Here is a 12,510-nt window from a genome sequence, read left to right as displayed (position 1 = left end):
ATTTTAAAATATTCAAACATGTACCTATTCAGGAAGCTGCTGGAGAACATGCAAAGGAAAAAAGCCAAGAAAGAGAAAAACTTGGGATCTGGAAAACACTCCCAAGAGGGAGACAAAAGGGAACTCTTGGGCTAATGGCAACTGCAGACCCAGAAGACAGTTCTGCAGAGGCCTAGAGTGTGACCAGTCCAGACTGGAGAGGGACACAGAGCTTCAGGAAGGAAACAGCTGGGAAGAAAATAAAACTGATAAGTTATCTGGCATATGAAAGCATTTGGAGAGAACTACTAATAGACATATGGCATAGAGAACGAACCAGAATAACACAGGCGTGCAGAAAATTATACCAGAATGAGAACTGTTAGTACCAGGAAAACAAAAAGTTGTACAACAAAGGAAAGGTACAAGTACAATACCTGGCTCAAAAGTAAGACGTAGTCACTCAATCACAATAATGTAAATATGGAGTCATGATTTAGCTAAAAATTGTGATGTAACTATTATACTGGAAGAATGAGAAGGAAACAGGAAATAAGAGCTAAATGTTCATCTATAAGAGGAAGTCCATAGATGATGTCTAAAAGTGAGAACAAAATCAAGGAAGAGTAGTATACATACACACATATAATTTATAAATATGGAAATGGGAAAAGGCACAGCCAAAAGAACTGACTATAGCTCCTTCTGGGACCGGAGACTAGGAGAGCACAAAGAGATAAAGCTGGATGTTATTCTTTCAATATCACCTTTCAGTGTCATCAAAAAACTTTTTCTAACTATGAGCATATTTTACTTTAACAAAAATTTTTACTTAATTTAAAAGCGCACAACACATAAACATACAGCAATAATACTGCTTTAACTGAAGCGCCTAGGAAACAGAACTCGAAGATCCACTCTGCTTCACAGGGGGACCAGAAGAAACAAACATGAGAAAGTCATGATGGTGGAACTCAGGGGGAACTAACTGAGCGCACTGGGACCAGGAGAGTAAAGAGGTACCAAGATGCCACGCCCTGGGAGACACTGCTAGGAGGCTGAGGGCACTTCTGTACTGAGTTCTGAGATCAGGTCAGGAGTTGACACACTGGCAGGGAGGTGCCATGAGGGTCAAAGGGACAGCTAGAGCTTGTCGGACTGCTGAGTCATTTAAGCCAGAACCTACGGAACAGATAAAGCTGTGGCAAAGAGGCGTAGGAGAGGAACATCCGCAAGAGTAAAGAAGGACAACAATTTTCGGTTAATATTAAGTATTCGGATAGTGATAACTTAAAAGATGAAGATGAGCTAGATCCTGGAGACCCCTGAGATGTCAGGATGAGAAACTTTAAAATTGTACGTAAAATCGGTCTGTCCTCACCTTACACGACCTCTCAGCGTCATTTCATCCGACTGACAACTTTTTCCTCCATCGGCAAACACTTCCCTCAAGTGATTCTTCAGCGTAACAATGCCCTATGTTCCTCCTACTTCACGGCTTCTCCTCCTCCACTTGACCTCAATGATGGGAGTGTGACAGGGCTCAGCCCTCTAAGTTTACTCGTCCATTCCCATGACTCTCAGTTTCCTCGATATGCCAACAACACGCACACTTCTACCTCTGGCCTGAGCACCTTGCATTTATCACAGAACTCACGACACCATCTCTACCATACTCCCGACACCCCCCCTGCCTCTCACTGTGCCTCACCCACACTGATTCTTCCTTATGCTCTTCCAACATGTCTTTTGAAACAGCTCACCCTTGACTTTTGTACTTCCTGTTTCTACTTCTGGCCCTGCTTCTCTGGCTTCTTATCACTTAGGCCTCCATTCAACTGTCACCTCCTCCGAGAGCCCTTCTCTGACTACCTGTATCTAAACAGCCCTCATACCCCCTTCTGTCACTGCCCGTCGCGTTAGCGTGTTCTACCGTCACTATTCATTAAATCATCTAGGCTGTTCAGTTGCTCAGCTATTACTGTGTAACCCCCCTCCCCACTGCAGATCTGGATAAATAGGCTCTATGGGGGCTTCCCTGGTGGCGCGGTGGTTGAGAGTCCACCTGCCGATGCAGGGGACGCGGGTTCGTGCCCCGGTCCGGGAAGATCCCACGTGCCGCGGAGCGGCTGGGCCCGTGAGCCGTGGCCGCTGAGCCTGCGCGTCCGGAGCCTGTGCTCCGCAGCGGGAGAGGCCGCAACCGTGAGAGGCCCGCGTACCGCAAAAAAAAAAAAAGAAAATAGGCTCTATGACAGCAGGGATACCACCTACCTTGTTGACCACTATACTGCCAGTGACTCGTGGAACAGTTCCTTGTACATATGCCCAATAAGCATAACGTGAATGAATAAATTAACTGAGCTGAAGAGAGAAAAAGGAGCAATCTGAAGAAAGCTGCTTACAAACCAAAGAGCATCATGGCAAAAAAGCACCAATATCCTATCACTGGGGTTAGTACATTTCCTTCAAGACAGAATTCATCACCAAGCAGTGTAAGCAGTCAGACTCACGGGGTGGGGGTGGGGGCCTTGTTCAATTACTCCCCTATAGTTTGCATATTAACTTCTGGCCAGTTTATCAAAAGAACACAAGAGGCATAGTCCACAAGCAGGAAGGAACTTCCCTTAAGGAAGGTGACAGGGGGATGTCTGCAGTGTCCTATTTCTACCTTATCTCTTAGTTTTCTGATAAGGAAACCCAAGTTATCTTTACTCTTTCATCCAATCAGGTCACAAAGGGCAATGCTTATTTCCCTTGAGAAGAGGGTTGATTAACCTTCTAGATCACAATCGACACACTGAAAGGTAACTTCCTTTCATTACTGCTTCAGCAGAAGCTTGCCAACACCTGGGGAACGATCTCCCCCTCCTCCCTGTTCACACTTCCTTCTTAAGGAATTAATTGCAGCCCTGGGCTGGTTCCACTTGGGGTTTGATTAGTACCCTGGATCACACGCTCTCAGGCACACAGGCTCATAATGATTCTGATCGCTGAGAGCTTCACTTCCAATCACGAGTAAATCAGTTTCCCTGTTCTGTCCTTACATGGCCAGTCATTTTCTACCACTGTCCTTCCCTTCTTTAATAGGCCGACTACAAACTTACCTTTGCTTAGGGACAGTTCCAGATTACAACTGTTGTCCCAGCCTAACTGTTACTAGTAACAATAATTGTTCTCTAGTGCCCCAGTCTGGACAATAAATTATATGATCACCCTAACTGTTGAGGAAATAAATGATGTCCATTAAAAATATTATCTATAGTCATACAACTGATACGTGATCCTGGAACAGTCTGACCTTAATGAAAATCGACTAGCAATAAAATTTCTATGGGGCTTCCCTGGTGGCGCAGTGGTTGAGAATCCGCCTGCCAATGCAGGGGACACGGGTTCGAGCCCTGGTCCGGGAAGATCCCACCACGTGCCGCTGAGCAACTAAAGCCCGTGAACCACAACTACTGAGCCTGCGTGCTGCAACTACTGAAGCCTGTGAACCTAGAGCCTGTGCTCTGCAACAAGAGAAGCCACCCCAATGAGAAGCCCACGCACCACATCAAAAAGTGGCCCCCGCTCTCTGCAGCTAGAGAAAGCCTGTGTGCAGTAACAAAGACCCAAAGCAGCCAAAAATAAATAAATTTATTTTTTTAAAAAGACAAGATGTTGTTATACATGTAGAATAATGCTTGCATAGTACTGTTGTAACAGAGCACAATATGATTTATTTAAATGTTTTAAAACACAAAAAATGATATATACATGTACATACATACATACCTACAATTTGTGGATACTTATATACATAAATCAATGTATGAAAAGTGGACTTAGAGGGCTTCCCTGGTGGCGCAGTGGTTGAGAGTCCGCCTGCCAATGCAGGGGACGCGGGTTCGTGCCCCAGTCCAGGAGGATCCCACGTGCCGCAGAGCGGCTGGGCCCGTGACCCACGGCCGCTGAGCCAGCACCTCCGGAGCCTCTGCTCCGCAACAGGAGAGGCCACAACAGTGAGAGGCCCGCGTACCGCAAAAAAAAAAAAAAAAAAAAGTGGACTAGAAGAGCACACAGACATGATATGGTTTGCCTCAGTCAAGGCAGGGGGCAGAGATGAAAAATGGGTGAAAGATTTTAGGGAAATCTGCCATGTCTCATTTATTAAAAATGAAAAGACTGGAAGTAAATACAAAAATCTAGGGGAAATACTTCTATATTATTCATTATATTTTCTGTATACTTTGAAATTTTAAAAAATGAATGGGGTCGGGCAGGGTGGGGACACGGTCTTTGCCTTTTAAGAGGCTCATTGTCTAGACACAATCCTAGTTCATTTTTGCTGGCTGCCAGCAATCACTGCTTCTTTTTATAAATATTCATGCTCTCAAAGTACGCAACTAATGTCTGTCCCCAAACATCAAGCTCTGTAATTTGCAGATCCACCTTTTTGTCCTTAGGGGAAAAAAAACCCACAAAACAAAAAAACTGTTTGCCTACACGTTGCCTTCAAGCACTTCACCCAATCTTTAAAATTCCTCCATGATCGTTAACAGTGAAATGAGAGGCAAAAAGAAAAGCAAAAACCAAAAACCCAAACCCAAAGCAAACAAAGCCAGAAAGCTTAAGTGACTTTTCCAAAATCCAAGCACAAGCCCTAAGAGAACCAAGATCTCTAGGATCTTATTTTTCCCCAATGATAACACTGCCATTATTCCTCAGGAAAAGAAAACTATCAACAGCATCTTGAGAGTTTAATAACCTCTACATTCACCTTGTCTTTCACTTCTAAAAAGGAATCAAGTCCAACTCTGCCAGAGCAAGGCTGGTCATGTGTAATCTCTGGAGTTCTTTCTGGACCTTCTCTACGACTTAATCCAAATATTTAAACATCTGTTAGAAGTCAAAAATTTCACACATTCCATGACACACCTGACCTTCATTATAACTCACTCACTGAAAATGGTTCCAAAGTAACTTAAGTTCCACACTGCAAACCTACATTTTCTAACTACCTATAAATGTTTTTGCCTGCTGCCTTAGGTTTACCTTAATCAACTCTGTTATAGACCAAAACATGGAAGTCAAGACTATGACATCTGGGGGCTTCCCTGGTGGCGCAGTGGTTGCGAGTCCACCTGCCGATGCAGGGGACACGGGTTCGTGCCCCGGTCCGGGAGGATCCCGCATGCCGCGGAGCGGCTGGGCCTTCGTGTCCGGAGCCTGTGCTCCGTGGCGGGAGTGGCCGCGACGGTGGGAGGCCCGTGTACCACAAAAAAAAAAAAAAAAAGACTATGACATCCTCCTCTGTGATTTACTCAATGTCAAGGTTCTTTCAGTTCGCACACTGAAAATAAATAGTCTGCCTTTTAGGTCCATAATAAAAGGAAACATACTAAATTCGATATAGTCATTGATTATGTGCTTTATTTTAATCAAAAGCCTCTAGATTTATGTGTCCTCCTCTGCATCAGAGCAATAAACCTAAACTCTGAAAGTTTAAGATTCTGTGTAATTGTATCTGGGAAAAAGAAAAGGTTATATCCACCTTAAACTATGGCAACATGTTGCTAGAAAGACAGTTTAACGGTTGTTACTCTGTGACAAAACAAAATCCCACCATCATCACTCAAGTCAACATACATTTCTTCCAGAAATATCAGCAACCAATAACATAGACACTTCAATTTAAAGAGAATTTTGCAACAGATTATTTGCATGACCTATAAGTATCCTTTAACTAATGGCAGGGTGAACTGACTTTCTAATCTAAAAAGAATCACACCTGAACTGGATTCTTTCCTCTAAATTTCTTAAAAATGGAAACTTCATACTTAAAAAAAATTGCAAAATAAATGAATAGGGCTAGAACATGATTAAATACTATCAAAGAAAATACTGTTTTAGAAAAAGTATCTGAAGAAGCCACATTTGGGGACCAACAAAATAGGACTTCCAGAAGCCCCTCTATGGAAACCCTTTTTTTTTCTACCGCAGTGGGCAGTCTGCTTCAGAGAGCCCAAGCCAGGGCATCAGACACACCTGGGCTTCGACCCTGCACTCTATCTTTCTCCAGTCAGGTAACAGAGTGGGATGTGTCTTCAAACAGGGATTTAATACTCATCTATTTCCCTGGAGCTGTTGTGAGGATTGAATGAGGCCGTCAAATGGTATTCTTTTTTTTTTTTTTTTTTTTTTGCGGTATGCAGGCCTCTCACTGTTATGGCCTCTCCCGCTGTGGAGGCTCTGGACGCGCAGGCCCAGTGGCCATGGCTCACGGGCTTAGTTGCTCCGCGGCATGTGGGATCTTCCCAGACCAGGGCACGAACCCGTGTCTCCTGCATCGGCAGGCGGATTCTCAACCACTGCGCCACCAGGGAAGCCCCAAATGGTATTCTTTACCCTCCCCAAATACCAACCCTATGCTTATCTTCTTTGAAACTACCGGGGGCGTATTTCTCCTGAAACAGCAGCAGTCTACACAGTAATAACAGAGGTCTAATCAGTCTCATTATCTCTCTGCAAAATTGTTTGCAAACTAATAGAACCTTACCACTGACTGAAAGTGAAATGGGGAAAAATAGGAACAGATAAAAGATTCGGAGGAACGCTGCACTTACAAGAGAGGGAACTTGAGCTAAATTCAAATTACGAGAGGCAACAACCAAAAAAAAAAAAAAACCTTTACAACACAAATCTTGAAGGTCAGGTTTTTAAACTTAACCTCCACTGACTTACTGACAGAACAACATGGTACCAGGGGAAACTCTAGCACATGGACGCAAGGCACCAGACATCCAGTTTAGGGGGTATTACATTTCCTGGAACATTTACCGCCTTTTTCCGTAACTCATACACAGGATTTGTGAAGACGTTTTAAAAACAAAAATGTTTTTTAGTACTTTGAAATAGCAATCATGGTGCCAACAGAAGTTTCTCTACACTGAAGCCTGCCAGTACTAACAAAGAGGTAAGTAAATTCAAGTAACATCTGGCCGTTTGCCACCCTGTGAAGAAAGAGAGAAACCTGTAGGCAAACTTTTCCTGTCCCACTTCACATTCTCCTTTAAGTAACAAGTCCCAGGCTGCCCAGTTGCCCTACAAAACTGCAATCATACTGGAACGCCTCTTTAGAGAGCTGGAGCTCACCAACACAGGACAAAGTCTTAGTGATCAATAAAACCTCATAAAGAAAGGAAAGTAGGGTACAGCACCATGATGCGTTAAATTGGAAAAACCAAACCAAACCAATGACCATTTCCTAAGAACAACAGCAACGCTTGTCCATCATGGAGCCTCACAGGCGCCAAAATTTTGGTCTCTAATATAATTCCTACTGAAAGGAACTAGGACTCTTTTTGCCTCTCACTGTTGTGGCCTCTCCCATTGCGGAGCACCGGCTCCGGACGCGCAGGCTCAGTGGCCATGGGTCACGGGCTTAGTTGCTCCGCGGCATGTGGGATCTTCCCGGACCGGGGCACAAACCCGCGTCCCCTGCATTGGCAGGCGGACTCTCAACCACTGCGCCACCAGGGAAGCCCCAGAACTAGGACTCTTAAGGCATAACTAATTCCACATCTTCTGATGGGGGGGAGGGGAATCAGGATGTGTCTGCAAGCATGGAAATAGAATTAAGAAAGCAAGGATGGGGGCTTCCCTGGTGGCGCAGTGGTTGAGAATCTGCCTGCTAATGCAGGGGACACGGATTCAAGCCCCGGTCCGGGAAGATCCCACATGTCGTGGAGCAACTGGGCCCGTGAGCCACAACTGCTGAGCCTGCACGTCTGGAGCCTGTGCTCCGCGACGAGAGGCCGTGATAGTGTGAGGCTCACACACCGCGATGAAGAGTGGCCCCCGCTCGCCGCAACTAGAGAAACCCCTCGCACAGAAACAAAGACCCAACACAGCCCAAAATAAATAAATTAATTAATAAATTTAAAAAAAAAAAAAAAGCAAGGATGCTTCCAAAGATGTCAGGGAGAGTTCTAAAGAGACAAAGACAACAGCCTTTTTAAAAGGACCTCCTGTAGACAAGTTGTGACAATGTGGACACTGGAAGAAAAAAAAATTATATTAAGTGGATATAAATGTATTTTGGAAATACTACTAAAAAGAGAAAAATATTTGGAAAAAGGTTGGAATGCAAAAAAAAAAGAGGTAAAGTATATGGGTATTTTTTTTAATTTAAATAAGTAGAAGACTGTCAATATAATTGAGTGTTTGTTTCCTCTAATAAGCATGTCTCCTTATAAAGTACAGATATCTGTGTATACCAAGAAATGGGGCGGGTAGTTCTGTGCAAGCCCAAGAGTTTTCAAACAAAGTAAGAAGTATTACAAGAATGGGGGGAGGGGGCGATGATTAGAACAATGGCCTTACAAAGAAACTGAGTAAGAAAAGAATGATCTGTCCTAAAATGATCACAGTCCTCACCTAGATCCCTCATCTCAGAGGAAGAAAACTCTAGGTGGTCTTCTAATGAGACAATGCTAATAAAGCATGCTTAATATCTCTACCAGGAGACTGTATGTATGTATACACTGAGATTGAGCAAATAATTACTATATTGGGATACTAACAGCCATGTTTTTTACGGAGACAAGGAAATGTCTAGACTAGACTAGAATGAACACTATAGCACTGGATTAAAATCAGAGGGACCAGTATGAACTCATGGTGGGTTTTTTTTAATATTTACAGATGGATATAGAAATAGATAACAGATGTGGGTATAAACACACACACTTCCTTGCACTGTCCACTGAGAGGGACAAGAAGTGCTGATACCACACAGAAATTAGTCCATTAAGACTCCATTCTTCAAGGAGCTAAAGGCTCCTGTTACCTGTGAAGCTATCTGGTCCCGGACATTTGTTCTTTGGGAGTTCTTTTAAATTACTGATTTAATTTCATTACTGGTAATCAGTATGCTCAGATTTTCTATTTCTTCCCGATTCAGTCTTGGAACACTGTATGTTTCTAGGAATTTATCCATTATTTCTAGGTTGTCCAATTTGTTGACGTACAAATTTTCATAGTAATCTCTTATATTTTGTATTTCTGCGGTATCAGTTGTAACTTCTCTTTCATTTTTCATTTCATTTATTTGGGCCCTCTCTTATTCTTGATGAGTCTGGCTAAAGGTTTAACAATTTTTTTTATCTTTTCAAAGGACGAGCTCTTAGTTTCATTGATCTTTTCCATTGCTCTTTTCATCTCTACTTCATTTATTTCCACTCTTATTATTTCCTTACTTGTACTAACTTTGGGCTTTGTTCCCCTTTTTCTAGTTCCTTTACGTGTAAGGTTAGATTGTTTGAGATTTTTATCATTTCCCAAGGTAAGCCTGTATTGCTATATACTTCCCTCTTAGAAGTGCCTTGGCTGTGTCCCATAAATCTTGGAATGCTGTGTTTCTATCTTCATTTGTCTCAAAGTATACTTTTATTCCCTCTTTTATTTCTTCAATGACCCATAGCATGTTATTTAGACTCCACATATTTGGTTTTTTCCAGTTTTTCTTTCTTGTAGTTGATTTCTAGTCTCATATGCAGTGGTCAGAAAAGATGCTTAATATGATTTCAATCTTCCTAAATTTACTGAGACTTTTTTTGTGGCCTAGCATGTGATCTATCCTGCAGAATATTACAAGCACACCTGAACAGAATGTGTATTCTGCTCTTTTGGGGTTGAAAGTCCTATATATATTTATTTAGTCCATCTGGTCTAATGTTCCATTTAATGCCAGTGTTTCCTTATTGATTCTCTGTCTGGATGATCTATCCATTGATGTAAGTGAAGTGTTAAAGTTCCCTATTGTTGTATTACTGTCAATTTCTCCCTTTATGTCTGTTAATATTTGCTTTATGTATTTAGGTGCTCCTATGTTGGGTACATACATGTTTACAAGTGTTATATCTTCTTGTTGGATCAATCCCTTTATCGTTATGTAATGTCTTTCTTTGCTCTAGTTACAGTCTTTGTTTTAAAGTTTAATTTAAGTATGCTTAAATAAAAAGCTGTCCCAGCTTTCTATTTCCATTTACACGGAATACCTTTTTCCATCCCCTCACTTTCAGCCTATGTGTGTGTCTTTAGATCTAAAGTGAGTCTCTTAATAGGCAGTGTATATATGAGTCTTGCCTTTCTATCTATTCAGCCACCCTATGTCTTTTGATTGGAATGTTTAGTCCCTTTACATTTAAAGAAATTACTGACAGGTATGTACATACTGCCATTTTGTTAATTTTTTTCCCCTGGTTATTTTTTTTTTTTTTTTTTTTTTTTTTTTTTTGCGGTACGCGGGCCTCTCACTGTTGTGGCCTCTCGCGTTGCAGAGCACAGGCTCCGGACGCGCAGGCTCAGCGGCCATGGCTCACGGGCCCAGCCGCTCCGCGGCATGTGGGATCTTCCCGGACCAGGGCACGAACCCGCGTCCCCTGCATCGGCAGGCGGACTCTCAACCACTGCGCCACCAGGGAAGCCCTCCCCTGGTTATTTTTATTGGTCTTCTCTGTTCCTCTCTTCTTCTCTTGCTCTCTTCCCTTCTGATTTGACTACTTTCTTCAATATTATGTTTGTATTCCTTCCTCTGTTATTTTTAACGTCTATTATCAGGTTTTGGTTTGTAGTTACCATGAGGTTCTTCTATAACAACATATGTATATAGCTATCTATTTTAAGTTGATGGTCATTTAAGTTTAAGCACGTTCTAAAAGCACTACATTTTTACGCCCCCCCCTCATTTTATGTTTTGGATGTCATCTTTAACATATTTTTATTTTGTGTATCCCTTAATTAATTTTTGTGTGTATATGTGTATTTATTCATTTTTATTTATAGTTATATGATTTTACTAGTTTTGTCTTTTAACCTTCATACTAGGTATAAAGGTGGTTGATCCAACTACCCTTGCTGTATTTTTGCCTTAGAATATATAAGGAACTCTTACAACTTCATAGTTAAAAAATTCTTTTCAACTAGGCAAAGAACCTGAATAGACATTTTTTCTGAAGAAGATACACAAATGGCTAATAAGTACATAAAAAGATGCTACACATTATTAGAAATACAAATAAAAAGCACAATGATCTACTACTTCACCATTACTAGGATGAGTGGAATCAAAAAGCCAGATAACATGTGTCACCAAGAATGCAGAGAAATGGTAACCTTCATACCCTGCTGGAAGAAAGGCATGATGGTCCAGCTACTTTGGAGAACAGCCTGGCAGCTCCTCAGATGATTAAATACAGAGTTACCACATGACCTGGCAATTCCACTCCTAGGTAGATAACCAAGAGAAAAGAAAACACGTGTCCACACAGAAACATGTACATGAATGTTAGCTGTCCCTAAGGACAGGCATCTAAGATTGCTTGCCTGGTGTTGCCCAGTTTCTGGATTGTGCCTGACCAAAGCAGGAAGTTCATTAGGAGAACCCTCCCCCCACTCCCGCCACACACACCCAAGTAAGACGTGTAATTTACCCTTGTCCCACTGTCACACCTGCTTACAACTTTCCCAACCTGTGCTTTCCACACAGTTGGAATCCTGCCTAATTTTTATATGAGAATCCTGTATACCCTGCAGAAACTTGCACCCTGGCCTGAACTCCAGCTTTCCTGGTTGGGTTCCTGACATCCTCCTCAACTTACGCCAATCCTCGTGGACCGGGTCATGTATTCTTCCAAGTAGTAAATGAAGACCTATAACAAACATGATAGGAACTGCACCGGGATTACCAGCTAAACCCTGGGACGGTCCTGGAATCCTACGTGCCAGTCACAATGAGCACCTCATAATTCCAAAGCACGAATGCTCTACACCCTTGCAGAAGTTCATGGATGCACAGCAACCTACTCCACCTGACATGCCCACTGTCCCCTGTTCTGCCTGGTCTCTGCTCTTCTGGACAGTAGACCAATAGCTAAGAGCATAATCTCTGAACCAGCTTTATTGAGCTTAAACTTCACTCTTCCCCTTAATGTATGATCTTGACAAGTTTCTCTACCACTCTGCCTTGGTTTCCTCATGTACAGAAAGGGGATAATAATACCTCCCGAGGTCATTATGAGAATTAAATGAGACAATATATATAACATATAATATGCTTATAACAGCACAACCACAGCACTCTGTTACTGCTTCTATCTTAGTCTATCTGATGGTATCACATTTTTTTTTACTTGCATCTTCCCCTACTGGTCCTTGAGCTTCCCAAAGGTGTGAAGTGTTTTCTTCCTTTTCATATTCACAGCATATAACACAGTGCTAGGCACAGGACAGGTACATGAAAGGGACCAATGAATGAATGAAAAATAGAAATTATGAGTCCAGAAACATAGGTGATTACAGAAACCATGCTTTCAATATAAAAAGCAGAGCACGTGGTTTATGAGCATCTAAGAATTGAATATCTGAAATGAGGCTGGCTCTGGAAAATCCAGGCTGACTGCCAGAATGATCTAGAAAGAATCCAAATGCTCAGCAGTTAGAGTGGTTACATAAACGATGGCATTAAAGCACAGGGGATTTTACATTAGC

The 12,510-nt window shown here is 42.3% G+C and overlaps 1 protein-coding gene across 5 annotated transcripts in view; it reads right to left on the bottom strand.

The window, feature by feature from the left end:
* The window catches only part of MGAT4A (alpha-1,3-mannosyl-glycoprotein 4-beta-N-acetylglucosaminyltransferase A), a 105,375-nt gene that overhangs the window by 86,410 nt on the left and 6,455 nt on the right, over positions 1–12,510 (bottom strand). The gene's annotated exons all lie outside the window — the stretch shown is intronic.

This window comes from Kogia breviceps, chromosome 11 (assembly GCF_026419965.1).
Source record: "Kogia breviceps isolate mKogBre1 chromosome 11, mKogBre1 haplotype 1, whole genome shotgun sequence".
Classification (NCBI taxonomy): Eukaryota; Metazoa; Chordata; class Mammalia; order Artiodactyla; family Physeteridae; genus Kogia; species Kogia breviceps.
The sequence above is the reverse complement of the archived record's forward strand: the minus strand, read 5'-3'. Positions and strand labels throughout refer to the sequence as shown.